The 14,652-nt window shown below is 39.3% G+C and overlaps 1 protein-coding gene across 2 annotated transcripts in view; it reads right to left on the minus strand.

The window, feature by feature from the left end:
* ppm1ba (protein phosphatase, Mg2+/Mn2+ dependent, 1Ba) overlaps nt 1–14,077 on the minus strand; it is a 43,208-nt gene extending 29,131 nt beyond the window's left edge. The window contains exon 1 of one of the 2 annotated variants that reach the window (XM_079842119.1): nt 13,665–14,077. The gene's annotated coding sequence lies outside the window, so the exon portion shown is untranslated. The remainder of the gene's footprint in view (nt 1–13,664) is intronic. The other variant, XM_079842120.1, reaches the window with a different exon arrangement.
* Between the last annotated feature and the right edge of the window lie 575 nt (nt 14,078–14,652).

Raw genomic sequence — 14,652 nt, forward strand, 5'->3', positions numbered from 1 at the left:
ATTTAAGGATACACAGAGTACTTACCAACACGATCATCATTTCTGAGAGAAATAGTAAAGGTGAATGCATATACGAACAAGTTCTCCGTTTAGGATTAGAACAAATTCAACCCAAGCGCCTTTGATGACGTGGATGATTACGTTACTGTTTATCATCTGTCCATCATCGTCTAAAGCCCGCCCTGACAATTTCATTGGTCCGAACAGTTTCTGTTTGGGCATAATTACTTCTCTACGGATCAAGTCCAGACCGAACTGCCCGAGTTAAAATGTTGTGGGCGGGGCTAAGTTCGGCTGGCATCCAGTCTAGTGTAATGTATGATTTCCTGTATGTACATGTACCTTTAAATGTGCTCTAAAGATACATTTTTGTTCCAAAAAGCTACAACCTTCCTCAGATGATTGAGGTTTTGCACAGCTCTGTATGACCAAAAGTAGTTGTGGGCCATTACACAAAGACAGCCACAGTGGTTAAAACAAATAAAATAAAAATATACAATTTCACAGAGGTAATCACTCAAAAAAATTTAAATAGAATACAATTATTTAACCACCTCCATTGGACCACTTGAGATGGATTAAACCATATAATGGTACATAAGAGTAATTTTAAAAATAAAAAAGAAGTCCACTTTCTTGCGCACTTGTATAAACGATAGCGTTTCATTGGAAACCAGCACCTGTGCCTTGACTCCAGATTAGCCATGCTTTGATCATGTGCTCTGTTTAGCATCACAGTAAACTAAAAGAGCCCAGATGATAATAACTCATTGCCTATGAATGTGTGCGGATGCAGAGGGCACACTGTGCCAAAGCACTAAAACAAATAAAACGTATCCTGTAGAGACAGGAAGTGGGCTAGACCTTTGAAGAGTGTTTCAATGTTGTGACCCAACAAAAGGAAAAAAAACCTGGTCCTCATCGACTCTCTATTTCAGACCACCTGTGCCCAACAGTGACTTTCATCCACCATCACCCACGTCCCCTCATCACTATGAATCATGATATCTTCATTATAACCAGGAAAAAGGCATTGTGGCCAATGAATAAAAAAAAAAACGTCAGCACTGACCAGGCAGTTCAGGCTGTCACCCAGAATACATGTCCATAACAACCGCCTCTTATCAAGCAGGAACGAATCTAAAGCCTGACAACAGTCCTAGCCTGACTCTAGGAATTCTATTAATATCCCACATTATCAGCTTAGTTCGCTATTATGGCGAGTCAGTTTATGACCATAAAAAGATCCTTACCTGATCTAACGTTGGCCTGCATTCAAGAGTTACACGTCCAGATGACAGGTTGCTCATTCAAGATTTCCACATTCCAATAAAGTGAAGAGAGCAGTTCAACACACTCCTGAGATCTATGGCACTGCAATGATGTAACCATTGGACCACTGTCATATGTTCCGTTTCCATGCCTACAGCGCCTGGAGTGGCAGCTAAGAGTGGTTTCTATGGTAACAGCGAGCTTCAACAGGGCACTTCAGTGCATCTTTCCTGTGACCAGTCCCTTGGAATTGCAAGTGCAGCGAGATAGCCCGACAAACAAACTAGCATTGAATTTTATTAATTGAACTGAAACTACAAACAGCTGGAAAAGCGCAGTGTTTGGAAACGAACAATGTTGTGAGACAATTACAGTAACGTGTGAACATATCCATTGCTAGGCTTCACGCACACCATGTGCTCCTCGTATTTGAAACTTTAAAGGCCAGTGTATCAAATGTCACAGCCCCTAAAGGGGCAGCGAGTTGTAAACCGTTGCACTGGCCTTGTGTTGCCTTGTTTATGAAGCCCTAAGGACAAACAAACGTATTATACATCAATACAAGAGCAGCTGCATCATTACAGCTGATTCACAGACGAGCAAATGTGTATTTTGAGATGTATTTTAAGACTCTAACAAGACAAGTGCCTGCAACCAATGACAATCCTTTGAATCAGCACATTTGGTCGAAACTTTAAAGATTTCAAGGCTTTAAAGGCCTCCCGAAACAATCAGGCTTAAAGCCCCGTTCACACCGCCAGCGACACGCAGCGACAAAGCGACACGATCCCATTCATTTCAATAGAGCGCTGGCGACTTCCGGCGACACGAGCGACAGTGACCGTTGGCGACAGAATGTGGGCGTGTCAAGCGAAACGAGACAAGCGACAAAAGTTCAGAAATTTCAACTTTATGCAAATGAGTAGCGATTTTCGCGAGCGACAACCTATAGGAGTGAAGTCAGTGGAGTGCACGTGATCCGTCTGCTGTACAGCTACTGCGGTGTCCTGTCAAGATGGAGGAGAAGTTGATTTTAGCTGTTAGCAATTCCCCTGTTCTTTATTATATGTCTCCGTGTACATACAGAGACACAATTAAAAACAAATTATGCATGGAAGGACGAGGGTGATCTGCTAATGACGTTTATAGGCAACCCGTAGTGGGAACGCCCACTAGCGACATGAATCTCTGGTGCTGGCGACATGCAACGACATCATCGCTGGCGGTGTGAACGGGGCTTAAGGCTTGTTCACACCGGGATGATTTTCGCGTGCGTTTATCGCCGACGTTTAACGCCTCGTGACTAAACAAAGAGCGCCAATATGAGCGTGCACACCGACACGCAAAATGCCAGGCGTAAAAGCATCATTTAAAAAAAACGCCTTGTGTTAAAAACTGGCTGACCAATGAGATCGGCGCTTTTGTTCCCGTGCCTGGAGTTGCTGAAGTTACAGTAAAACACGACTTGGTGGCGCTCAAGCACAAAACGGTCTTGCCGAGCACACATTGATATGACGAAGAAGTACGTACACAAAGAAGAAGATGAGCCGCTAATTAAAGATGCACCGACTGATCTGATTGAGTTCTGCATGATCTGTGATCGGCCGATCAGTCTCACATGTCACCGATTTTGAGCCGATCCGTCTACATGCGGCTGTGAGCACAAGCGCCGTTGACGTCAGAGCCACACTCGCGCTCACAGCCGCATGCAAACACTAGATGACACTAATTATGCCATTTGTAAAACTTGTAAGGTTAAAATAAACCGCGGGGGAACCACCAGGAAAGCGCACAACACGACAAACCTAATTAGACACTTAAAACTCCATCACCCCGCAGAACATACCCAGTTTGAAGAAGGTAGCAGAGGTAAAACGGCTAAAGCTGGCCAGAGCTCAGAGCCAGCCACAGGTCTGCAGCCTCTCCTATCTTTTCTTGGTATAAGCAGCGAAAAGACCAAAGCAATTACAAAGAAATTATGGACTTCATAGCGCTGAATGATCAGCCGATCGCATAAACCGTCACTTCATGAGAATTTACCATTTCATTTGAGAGAACTGTCATATCATGAACACAGACACTCAAGGGCAACGGCAACCCATCAAAATAAAAGTTTGGTTTAAAAAAAATTTAATTGACAGAATATATTAGGCTACTGTTGTAGCCTACTGTAGATTTAGCGCTTCGGCTCTATGTAATAATATTACGTCTCTACTACTAATAAACATTGATTATTGATTATTAAATGGTTGATTATTTTTCACTTGATCTTTTTTATAAACAATGTTTACTTTCAAACAGCATACAGCCTTTAAATGTTTATGTATTATTTATAATGATTATCATCATAAATAATAAACTTAATATAATTAATACTTTTTTTTAAATGGTTAAAAAAAATATATAATATATAATATATATATATATATATATATATATATATATATAAACATTTAGCTGTGGTACTTCCATACAATTTTTATGGTATTGGTACCGACTACTGGAATTTTGGTACTGTGACGTCCCTAGCTGGCAACATTTATTACCCAAATTACTGAACTATTTGGAGGAGTATTGTACACTTCAGGTTTGTTCATTCATAGGATCTTTTGGACTTTAGTAAAAAAGAGAAAAAGGTCAATTTATATCGTTTTGTTTCATAAAGCAACTGATTTTCAGTTATTTGTTATTTCTATTTCTTTCCAGGCACAGAACACTTCTTTTTTGAGAGTTGTTTAAGTGAGAGAAGATCCTGTTGTAATGTTTAATAATTTATTTTAGAATAAAAAAATTGCTTTGAAGAAAAAGTGGATTTTTGTTTGTATATGCTGTCAATTATAGTTCTTAGAAAGAAAATCGGAATCTGCAAAAATCGGTATCGGACGATCTCATTAACAAAAAAATCGGAAATCGGAATCGGCCAAGAAAATTGAAATCAGTGCATCTCTACCGCTAATGCTGCTTGCCAGTTAGAAAAAAGTGTGTGAACTAGGGATGGCTCGATACCACAATTTTGGCTTCGGTACGGTACCACAATCTAATACCGAAGTACCGATATTAAATCGATACCATACAGGGTCTGAATTTTGATGCGGGTATTGTGCATAATTTTGCTCACTCTCGCAAGTTTTGGGTTTATGAAGCGGGAAATTACCGCAAATGTTCATTATTAAATTAATCAACAAAGATTGTCACATCAATCAGTCATTTGGAAACTTTTTTGTAAGTAATTTCAGCATTACTGCGCGTCTCCATTGCTTCTGGCTTGAAAAGACATTGCACCTGCACTATAAAAGCAGTCTGCGCACTCAGATTCAACACTTTCGCTTCCGGTGCGGGACAGCTGACGGAAATCACTGCCCACATCTTTTTAAACCTCGCCAATTTGAACATGCAAGTGATTTTATAGCATTTCGTAATACATATGGGATGAGAGCTCTTTGAGAGAGAGAGTTTTCTTTGCGCTCATGCCGACAACAAACAAACACACACACACACACACACACACACACACACACACACACACACACACACACACAAGCCTAAAGAGCTTGCGCATTCCAAATTAAGTTGTTTTTCCTCAGTCAAATACACACAAAATTATGTCAAAAATTTAAATCTTTAGTGAGTAGTTTCATAAACATGTCTTTCGCGGATGTAAATAGTGCAATAGTATGCGTGCAAATATTATGAGGTCTAAACGTCACTGGTTGAAACGAACGCTGGAGATTTCTTTGTATTTAAACGATACGATCTTATGTATGTGCGTTAATCAGTGTTAAAAGAAAAAAGTCTAAATTAGATGGTTAGAATGATGCACTCACCTGTCGAACTCTTAATGTCTTACAAGTCAGAAATTAAGTGGCAGATGCTTGGCAAGGTTTGATGGTTCTTCAGCAGTTTTATAAGCAAAATAATTCCAAATTTCACGTCTACTCTCTTTATTAATGAGTTTTGTGCGTGTTGAGTGAGATTCAACTGCTGTATTCATCTTGTTCTGTTGCCACATTTGCCGGTTTCGCGTCAGTTTGGGTAGCGCGCTGCCACCTAGCGGTGAACTTCGGAACAGCAGTATATACCGAAATGAGCAAAATCATGATATCGTACCGTTTGAAATAAAATATATACCGGTATTTTTGCAGTACCGGTATACAGCGCATCCCTAGTGTGAACGGTTTTTGCAAGCACGTAAATACTGTCTCTCTTCTTCTTCTGTGTGACAAGAGAGTGTCAGAAGCGTAAAGTGGCGCTGCACCACCTTGTGTACCAGGAGCGCCATCTACTGAATTTGCACGTTCACTTGCCGCATCACTAGTGAAAATCAAGTGGGTGTGCACTCAATACGCGCCGAAGAGCGTCTCGAAAACGCTGGCGATAAGCGCGCACGGTATTCGTCCTGGTGTGTACAGGCCTTTAAGGGACGTTCACACCATCAGATTTCCGGTTGTGTTTTTTTGTGATGAATGCCGATTCAGATTTTTATAATTGACAGCACATACAAACAAAAATCTACTTTTACCTAGAAGGCAAAAACACTGCTTTAAATTTTTCAGGTGGGTCGCGCAGTATATTCAGATAAGAAATGATACATAAATTAAAGTAATCAAGTGAGGTTTGTTCTCAAGCATTAATTGTTTCCACTGATTTTGATATTAATTAACAAGAATGTTTTTTTTTTTAAAAAGAACAATTCTTACAAATATGGCATTTCTGGTCCAAAAATAAGAAAAGGCTATTCTAGCTAGATATGTTAACTATAAACAAACATAACCCTTAATTTGTTCACAGACTTAAAATGTAACTCCAAACTTAATGGAAGAGTATTAAAGTTTAAAGAAATAAAATTAAGCGGTTCAGTTATCTACTGCCTTTCATACATCACATCAGTCTACATTCATTAACAAAACCCCATCTCCTAAACCTACAGGACTGCAACATTGCTACGGACACCTTATAGTTAAACCTGTAGAGTAGAAGTCGAATCAGCATGCATCAGAATCAAAAGGCAAAATATAAATCAATGTGGCTTTTTAGTACAAGGTCACATTAGATATGGATCCAAGGAGTGTAACATGACTTTTAACGGAATCTTCCTATCATTAATCAAAGAGTTTGCAAACATCAGCAGGTCTTCTAAAGGGTCAGAAGGACTCAAGATAGTGGGGTTAACAAGCTAACTCAATTTGTTAATCCACTCATGAGATGCATGCAGTACTTGATTAGCTACTGTGCAAAGGCTTTCAAGAAGGATACATCAAGCAAACAATGGTACATCAACACGGACCATTTGATCTAAGGAAAACTACAATCAAAGCTTAGTGATACATCCTATCTGTTCTAATCGCCTAACCACTATAAAGCTCTCAGCTCTAGACTTATGACGGAGAGCTCAAATGCCAGTGTCTAATGCAGAGTTCACATTGCACGATTTTCAAAGTTGTCAGATCACTGTACGACTATCTGGGGTAGCAGTTGCTGCTGTGTGCACACTGCACGATTGATCGGCGACAGGGGGTTTCACATTGCATGACTTTAGAATAGGAAGAATTGCCGACAACTCTGTCTGGTCTGCAAACTAAGTTAGTTACATACATAACCAACGCGAGAAGCGATAAGGAAACAACGCAAGATCACGCATGCGAGAGACTGGAATTGTTATTAAAAATGATAGCCCGCAAGAAGCTTGCGATCCAAATAGTCTGTGCACTGATTTGCAGTGAAAAAGGAGAAAAAGAAAAAAGATTATAGAGGAGGAAATGGTTGGGGAGACGCGGGGATGCTGGGGAGCAAGGATCATGTTCTACAAAGAGAGTTTGAGGTTAATAAATCATTTTGCAATGTGCTGTTGTTGAGGCTGGTCAAGAAAATGTTTGTGCTTTGTTTCTGTTTGATATAATTGTAAAGCTTATGTGTAATAATGATATTCTGGTCTATAACTCCTCCCCGAACTTCCCACTGCCCTGTATCTTGCTCTCTCATTGGCTGTCAAAACACATTTCACAATCGCTGATAGGTCTAGATATTTAGCATGCCACATATCTCACGGACGTCTGCAACGCATCGTCGATTTTCTCAGATCGCGTCGTTGATAATGCATTTGTCTGCGATTTCGCAAAATCTGTCAGCGAGTGAAAATCAGGGTTAAAATCGTGCAGTGTGACCTCAGCATAAAACTCCATGGAAGTACATTATCTAGACATTTCTAGGATCTTAAATTGGGCCGCACATTGGCAGTGCACTGGCCAAGTCCTCATATCTGCATTCACATACAAGTAAGTGTCTGGACTAAATCATATAGCCATAGATATAGTCTACAATGCATCTCATTCTGGGGACATGGCTTTAGTGCTGGGGACAACATATTCTAGTTGCCTTAGTTACCCATTGATTTCCCTGAGGAAATAAAGATTCTGATTCTGGAACGTTGATTTTCAGCTACATAAAAATCTAAATTTCCATTTTAACAGGTAATCTTAAAGGCCCACTGAAATCAAAAGAAAGTTTTTTAGCTTTTAGTATGATTATCTTAGCCTTAAGGTTATGAATAAGCTGGTGTGTTCCAAAACAATGACAAAATTTGCATTTAGGAGATATAAGCATTCAAAACTTACAGTCTCTCACTTCCGTTAAAACGAATTACAGATTTTGATGATATCATCGCAGACTTCACCTTCTCATCAAATCTTCTGTCCAATTAAATGCGCTCTAGAATCTGAAGTCCTGCCCCCTGCATTATGAATAGACCCTGAACTACGTCTGAAAACAGTCAGTTGTTCACGCATTTACTATTTTCTACATGGTGAACGGCACATAGCGCATATGCGATAGGAAACGATTCAGACAGTGTAAATATGCTTTCAGTTGAGGCGAATGAAGTCTGGTTTCACGTTACTTTAACGCACCGCTGCAGCGCACACACATAGTCTAGAGCAGAGCCGTTGGCTAGAGACACGAGAGCGCAGCACAGATCATATGCGCGAGTCGTCGCAGACAACAAAACTTGTCGGACCCATTTAAATGCTGCACAGAATGCTGTATTTCAAAGAGATATGGAAGAGATTATGATGATAAACGGTTAGATTCGGAGGAAACTGGCTTTAAAAAAAACAGAAAGGCTAATCAAACTGTGGTAATAACGAAACGATGTTGGCTGTTTTAAAAAAGGGGAGGAGCTGCTAACAGCTGGAGCCGTTTTAGGGGATATTACGTCAACACATTGAATAATGCTGCGTGTTCCAAGGCACTTCAGTGGGCCTTTAAGGAATGACATTTTAGCTGCAGTGTTGATCATACCCATTACTAGACAAACCAGACCAAGACAAGCCTTCCATCATCAACCAACAAACCATGCCCATTATCAGTGGCCAAGCACTCCATAAACTTTCAGTTATTTTAGGTCCTTGCATCATCTGCGGCCATGCCATTGTCTGTGTAAGGTGCCATTAGGAAACGAGGCGGGAGAAGACCTTTGCTTGATACATGGGTGGCAAGCTGCGAAGCCTATAAACTAACGTGGAACACAAAGACCTTTTGATGAAACCATCAGTACACAGCAGGTAAAAGTCTAAAAAACACTGACTGTACTAATCATCACTAATTTTACATTAGACAAGCCTTGACAACATATGTCCACTGTCCAGAAAAGACCCACTTTTCAACTAATTTGGGAAATCCGTATCTCTGAAATTCATCCCCAAACTACAATGTTAGATTTCTTTTTCCAGATGCAGCCTGCACACTGACAACTCTTTGGAAGACAATCACAAACAGGGATCGAATTTTGGCGCGGGATTGTGGGTATTATTGCGCATAATTTTAATAATTCCCGGAGGTCTCGTGCTTGTAATACGGGAAATTCCCACAAACATTTATTCCCTTTAGCATGTAGGTTGTGAGTAAATTAATCCACACAGAATATAAAACCAAATCAGTCATTTTAAAACTTTAAGCGAGCGGTGCTCTCTCTCAAAATGCGCTTAACATAACCACATTCAATCGATTTTAAACCATTCAGTAGCACTCGCACCACGCTCTCTGAAAGATGTTTTCTCTGCGCGCATATAAAGCCGCCTCCCAAACAGCTCGCAAGTAACAAAACAGTTCTTTTTCACAGTTTATTGCACTTAAACGGTCAAAAATACACAACATATCAGTCTTGGCGAGTATCCTCAAAAATACTGTAGGTTATGTCTTAAATAAAATTTTATTCTAAAATGTGTAACCGTCTAATGGATCTCTGGATTAGCTCTTAAAGTGACAGCAGCCTAATATGGGTCAGTCAGTAATGTTGATAAAACTACACAAGATAGCTTTAATTGTAAGGAATCAGGATTAATAGTCTAAAAATGCAATCGGGAGAAGTAAAATAATCGTAATGACACCACACAATTGAGGATTTTTTTGGACAAAAAGTCATTTGCCACAAGCCTCGAATTAGGCCACACAGCTTGACAGAAAATCAAGCTATTAATGTTTATGAATTCTTAAGCCTTAAAGTCGCAATTGGCAAATTGAGCAGGGTGATAATAAAGTTTACATTTTGTGGGTAAAGTCGGATAGACTTAAATATAAATAGCCTATAGCTGTACAATAATATAGTTAGTTTACACCAACTTCATCATAACAAGTAGGGCTGTGCTCATAATATCGATACAACGATACATCGTCATGAACTCCTGACGATGCGTGTATCGATACAGCAGCTGCCGTATCGATACTGTGTGCTTTTGAATGTAATCAACATTCAAAAGCACACTCGACTCGATCGGCAGTGCAAGACATTCAAAATGGAGAAGAGGTTTTCAGTTAATGAATGAACGGAAAATTGCAGCGCGCCTCACATCCATTAAATAGCAATACTCTTTGTGCTTTGTTGCTATTGAAGTCTCAGATTTACGTCCATTTTATTACGAAAATTCAAAAACAAATACCGTTTTGGCACTGTGGCGTGAGATTACTTTGGCGCAGCTCAGCTCTAGAGAAGCGGCCGCGCGCAGCGCACGTGAACGGATCTTTTCTTCCGCCTTAATACTTAATACCAATTACAGCATGAAATAAACATGAATGAACATCTGAACGTGTGTTAATAGATAGAGTACAACTTACCGAATCCCACATCATGTCACATGGAATAGCTCAATCAGTGTTTCAAACGCGGAAAGGCGTCAGTAAAACAGCTTGTAAATAGTGTCATGTAATGTCACATTTACCTCAGAAAAAAACATATCCAGTGTCCATAAACTCATTAGTCAGCCAGAAAAATTTACGCTAGAGAGGAGCATTTTGCTAAATATATGCACCATATTCCATATTCATTATAATTTTTAATGTTCTTCAATATTTAATGCATGTTTGAATTAATCTGGCAAGTTATGACAGCCACCATTTAAATGTTTATATTTAAAAAAATATGTATATGATTATGTAATTTGTAAAGTTAATATTATAACTTTATTATTATAAAAACATCATGTAATTTAGTGTAATTTAAGTGTTTGTAGCTACAAATCAGTTCATTTTTACCTTTAATATTATAGTACAACTGATTCCCATAGTTTACAGCATTAGTTAAGTTAGTTTTTAATTAGTTTTAGATTTATCGCAAGATTTGTTTTACATTCCAAAATTTGCCATGTATTGTACCTGACATCCAAAATAATCAATATTACCAAGCCTTTCCAAAGTTTTTTTGTGACAATTTATTTATTTAATTTAACTTAAATCACAACTGTTATAACACTGATTATTCAATAAACAGATATTACTGTTACTAAACTCTGCTCAAAAGAAATTTAATTCCAAATAGACCTGTCACGATTATAAAAATAATCGTTTGATCGCGATTAATTGGTCTAATCGCGGTCATTACAGGTGATCGTTATTATTGCCCACTATTAGAAGACACAAGGGGGCCCTGTAGTTAGTAGCGGGAAGTTCGGATCATTTTACAGACTCGGATCTTTGAATCTCGTTCAGCAAAATGAAAAAAAAAAAAAAAAATTTGAGTCATTTCAGCATAACAGGAAGAACGAAAGACTCGGACCCGGCGGAACGCGAACCTCGAAAGATGAACTAATAATTTCTCTTTCCGGTTCTGACAGCATAGTCTACTATAGGACTGACAGGAAGAACGAAAGACTCAACCCGAACTCGAGGGATGAACTAACATTTTCTGTTTCATGTACAGAACCTATGGGATTTTGCGCTCACGCGCGGCCAACAAAATGAACGGATCACTCTCTGAGACAACTCGGTAGTCCCGAGTCATATTAAAGAATCATTCGTTCATGAACGACGTACCTGCAGCACTCTACTTCTACCGGTCTCCCTCTGAATTCATTACGCTGAGCATTACGTTCAAATTATATTGCCCTGTTGATTTCTCCATCCTGAGTTAGAGCAGCCCAGTTATTCAACAAAGACGGATTTAGTTTCAAAGCCGAAAACGACAACGCCAATCAACATGACATCATGGCTTTGCTTAACTTTCTAAAGCCAAATGGCGTGTTATCTGTACGCATTTTGAGCTATCCGCGTGTATGTCTACGCCGTGTGATTCCGCGTGTATGTGTACGCCGAAACAAACCATAATCTCCACGTGTATGTCTACGCAGTGTGATTCCGCGTGAATGTAAATGGATTTATAAACATACTAAATTATGTTTTTTTTTTTAAATGTAAAAATGCAGAATGTTTCTTGTGATGGGTAGGTTTAGGGGCAGTGTGTGTGTGTGCGTGTGATGGGTAGGGGCAGTGTAGGGGGATAGAATGAAACGGCGTTGATAAACACGTTAAAAAGCGATTATGCGTCTTGATAGCACTCCAAAATGGCATAGCGAATTGGCGTGTCATCCATAGGTTTCCTTTCATTTCCAAGTTGGCGAGAAAGTAGCCTACATGTGCATATGTGCAACAAGTACTGCTTCTGAAAGAATGTTCAGTACAGCTGGCAACATTGTCACCCCAGTTAGATGCTGTCTTAAGCCAGAAAAAGTCAACATGCTAGTGTTTCTTTCCCGTAATCTACCAAGCCATTAAGGAGCATGATTGTTTTTATTTCAGAATTTGATTTTTATGGCCTGTTCTGTTATGGTCATAGTTTATATTTGTGATTCATTGTTTCTGTTATTTACAGAATTTTCAAAGTTGTAAAATATATTTATATTTTACTTTAGTTTGGAATGAGATATTGACAGTCCTTTATGTGTTATGGTAACTTTATGGTGATTGTTTCTATTATTTATACTTTCATATACATTTACATTGTTTCTTTAAATGTACACATTTCTGAAAGATACATATTTTTCATTGATTAAATTACTTTAATATTTAAAGGCTTTAAGTGTATTAATGTGTTATTGCAAGTGACGACTTACAAGGGATTCAATTAAATAATCACAAAAATTTGTATGACAATTAATTGACAAAGCCCTAAAACAGGCAATTAATCGGCAAAGCCCTAAAACAGACAATTAATCGTCATAATCGCAATTATTTATTGGACAATTAATCGTCAGCCAAATTTCATAATCGTGACAGCCCTAATTCCAAATTGATCCATATCGTGATACGTATCGTATCGTGACTTCCGTATCGTGATGCGTATCGTATCGTGACATTGTTGGTGATACACAGCCCTAATAACAAGTAATGTCCACTGCCACAGAACAAGCAGTGCAATGGCTACGCACTGAAGTAAAAGAGAATTATGCATTTTTCTTTTGATTATTTGTGCCATGAACTTTCCATCAGCTAATTTCAATCACACTCAGGGTCACAAATGTATCAGGGTTTGAAGAATAAATCTGACCAGCAGTGACAAAAATGCTATCAAAATTCAAAACCTGAGGGCAAAAAATACAATGTACATGTAACTTTCGATTAAAATTCTGTTCTAGACCTATTCGTACATATCACATTATGAGAAGATGACACTGTATATGTTTAGAATAAGGCCTGCATCAAGTTAATTTCTGACACTGATAACATGCCCTTGTTTTGTGCACTGATTGAGAGAAGAATAGCCTGTATTTACATCTTATACAGTTAAAAACAACCACGAGTAATTAAATGCTAGGACCATTGTTGTCTTTGTAAAGTGTATTGAATGGGCTGTGTGTCAAAACCGACTGAGCTATCAACGTAGACAACATCTGGGACATCATAGGCGTCTTTTTACGTTCAAATCGTAAACCTACGATACAATACCCAAAAATGCTGCCAAGACTGGCAACTCACTAGGTTTTGCGACACAGCCATTAACAGGTCGTATTCCTGGAGCAGGCAACAGTACGGGCTCACTGACTTGGTGCAGCAGTTACAAAACACGTCCATCCCGGTAACTTAGATAACGCTTGCTTGCTAGTTCGTCTGACAAATGTGGTGTAACTTACGTTTCTGGTTGAAATTTCCTCTCCAGAAGACGCCACGTTCCAGGCGGCCGTCAAATGTGCCTTTATGGTCGAGAGTCCACTCGCTGAACATCTATATTTTGAACGTTGGTGATATTAGCTCGTTTTGACTAGAGCAGCTAACGTAAAGGTAAACCCAGCTAGCTGGCTAGCTAATGCGGTTAAATTCACACGGTCAGTTCTGCTCTCAACGGCTCTCGGCTTGGATTACGAGCTGTAACGAACATCTTTGACATGCAGTTTCACTTCGGCTCAACGTAAAAACAAGTGCGACCAGAGTGTTGGTCATCGAGTTGAATTTCGAGCCGTGTTAGCGTTTCTAGCTACATGTTAGAGACAGGTGACGTGCACTACTCAGTGCCATTGACGGCCGCGCGCTTCGGTTCTGTGTGATGGGAGGGGCCATCGCCTCTTGACATCATGCTGAATAGAGGGTGAGAATAAAACCTCATTGTTTTGGATCTGATATCGTGAATCTGTATCTTGGTTATATATACATAAAGTCTCAAAGTTCCCTTTATCCTGCTGAACAAGAAGGAGCCTACACTTTAGCATACTTAAAATAATCATTTTTGGCATCTTAGGTAGAATTTAAGTACATCTTGGCCTGATTTCACAGATGGTTTAGGTTAAAGGGGTCATAGAATGGTAAATGCACTTTTACAAGTTGATTATACGGAAATGTGTGTTGGCAGTGCCTGTACACAACCATCCTATAATGATAAAAATACATCCAGTGTTTTTTTTTAATCTCCTTATATATTTTCCCCTGTCTCAAATCGAGCCGTCTGACCGTGTGACGTTACACGGTGTACACCCCTCCTAAGATTGTTGATTGACAGCAGCATTTCAACACAGACCCGCCCTGAGCGAGCTGTCATCAGTCCGCCATTGTTGATACTCTGGAGCAGAATGGCGTCTAAGCGATTGTGGTGTTGTGTTGTTGGGTGTAATAACGAACACAGCAGTC

Source organism: Gobio gobio (genome assembly GCF_949357685.1).
Source record: "Gobio gobio genome assembly, chromosome: 18".
NCBI lineage: Eukaryota > Metazoa > Chordata > Actinopteri > Cypriniformes > Gobionidae > Gobio > Gobio gobio.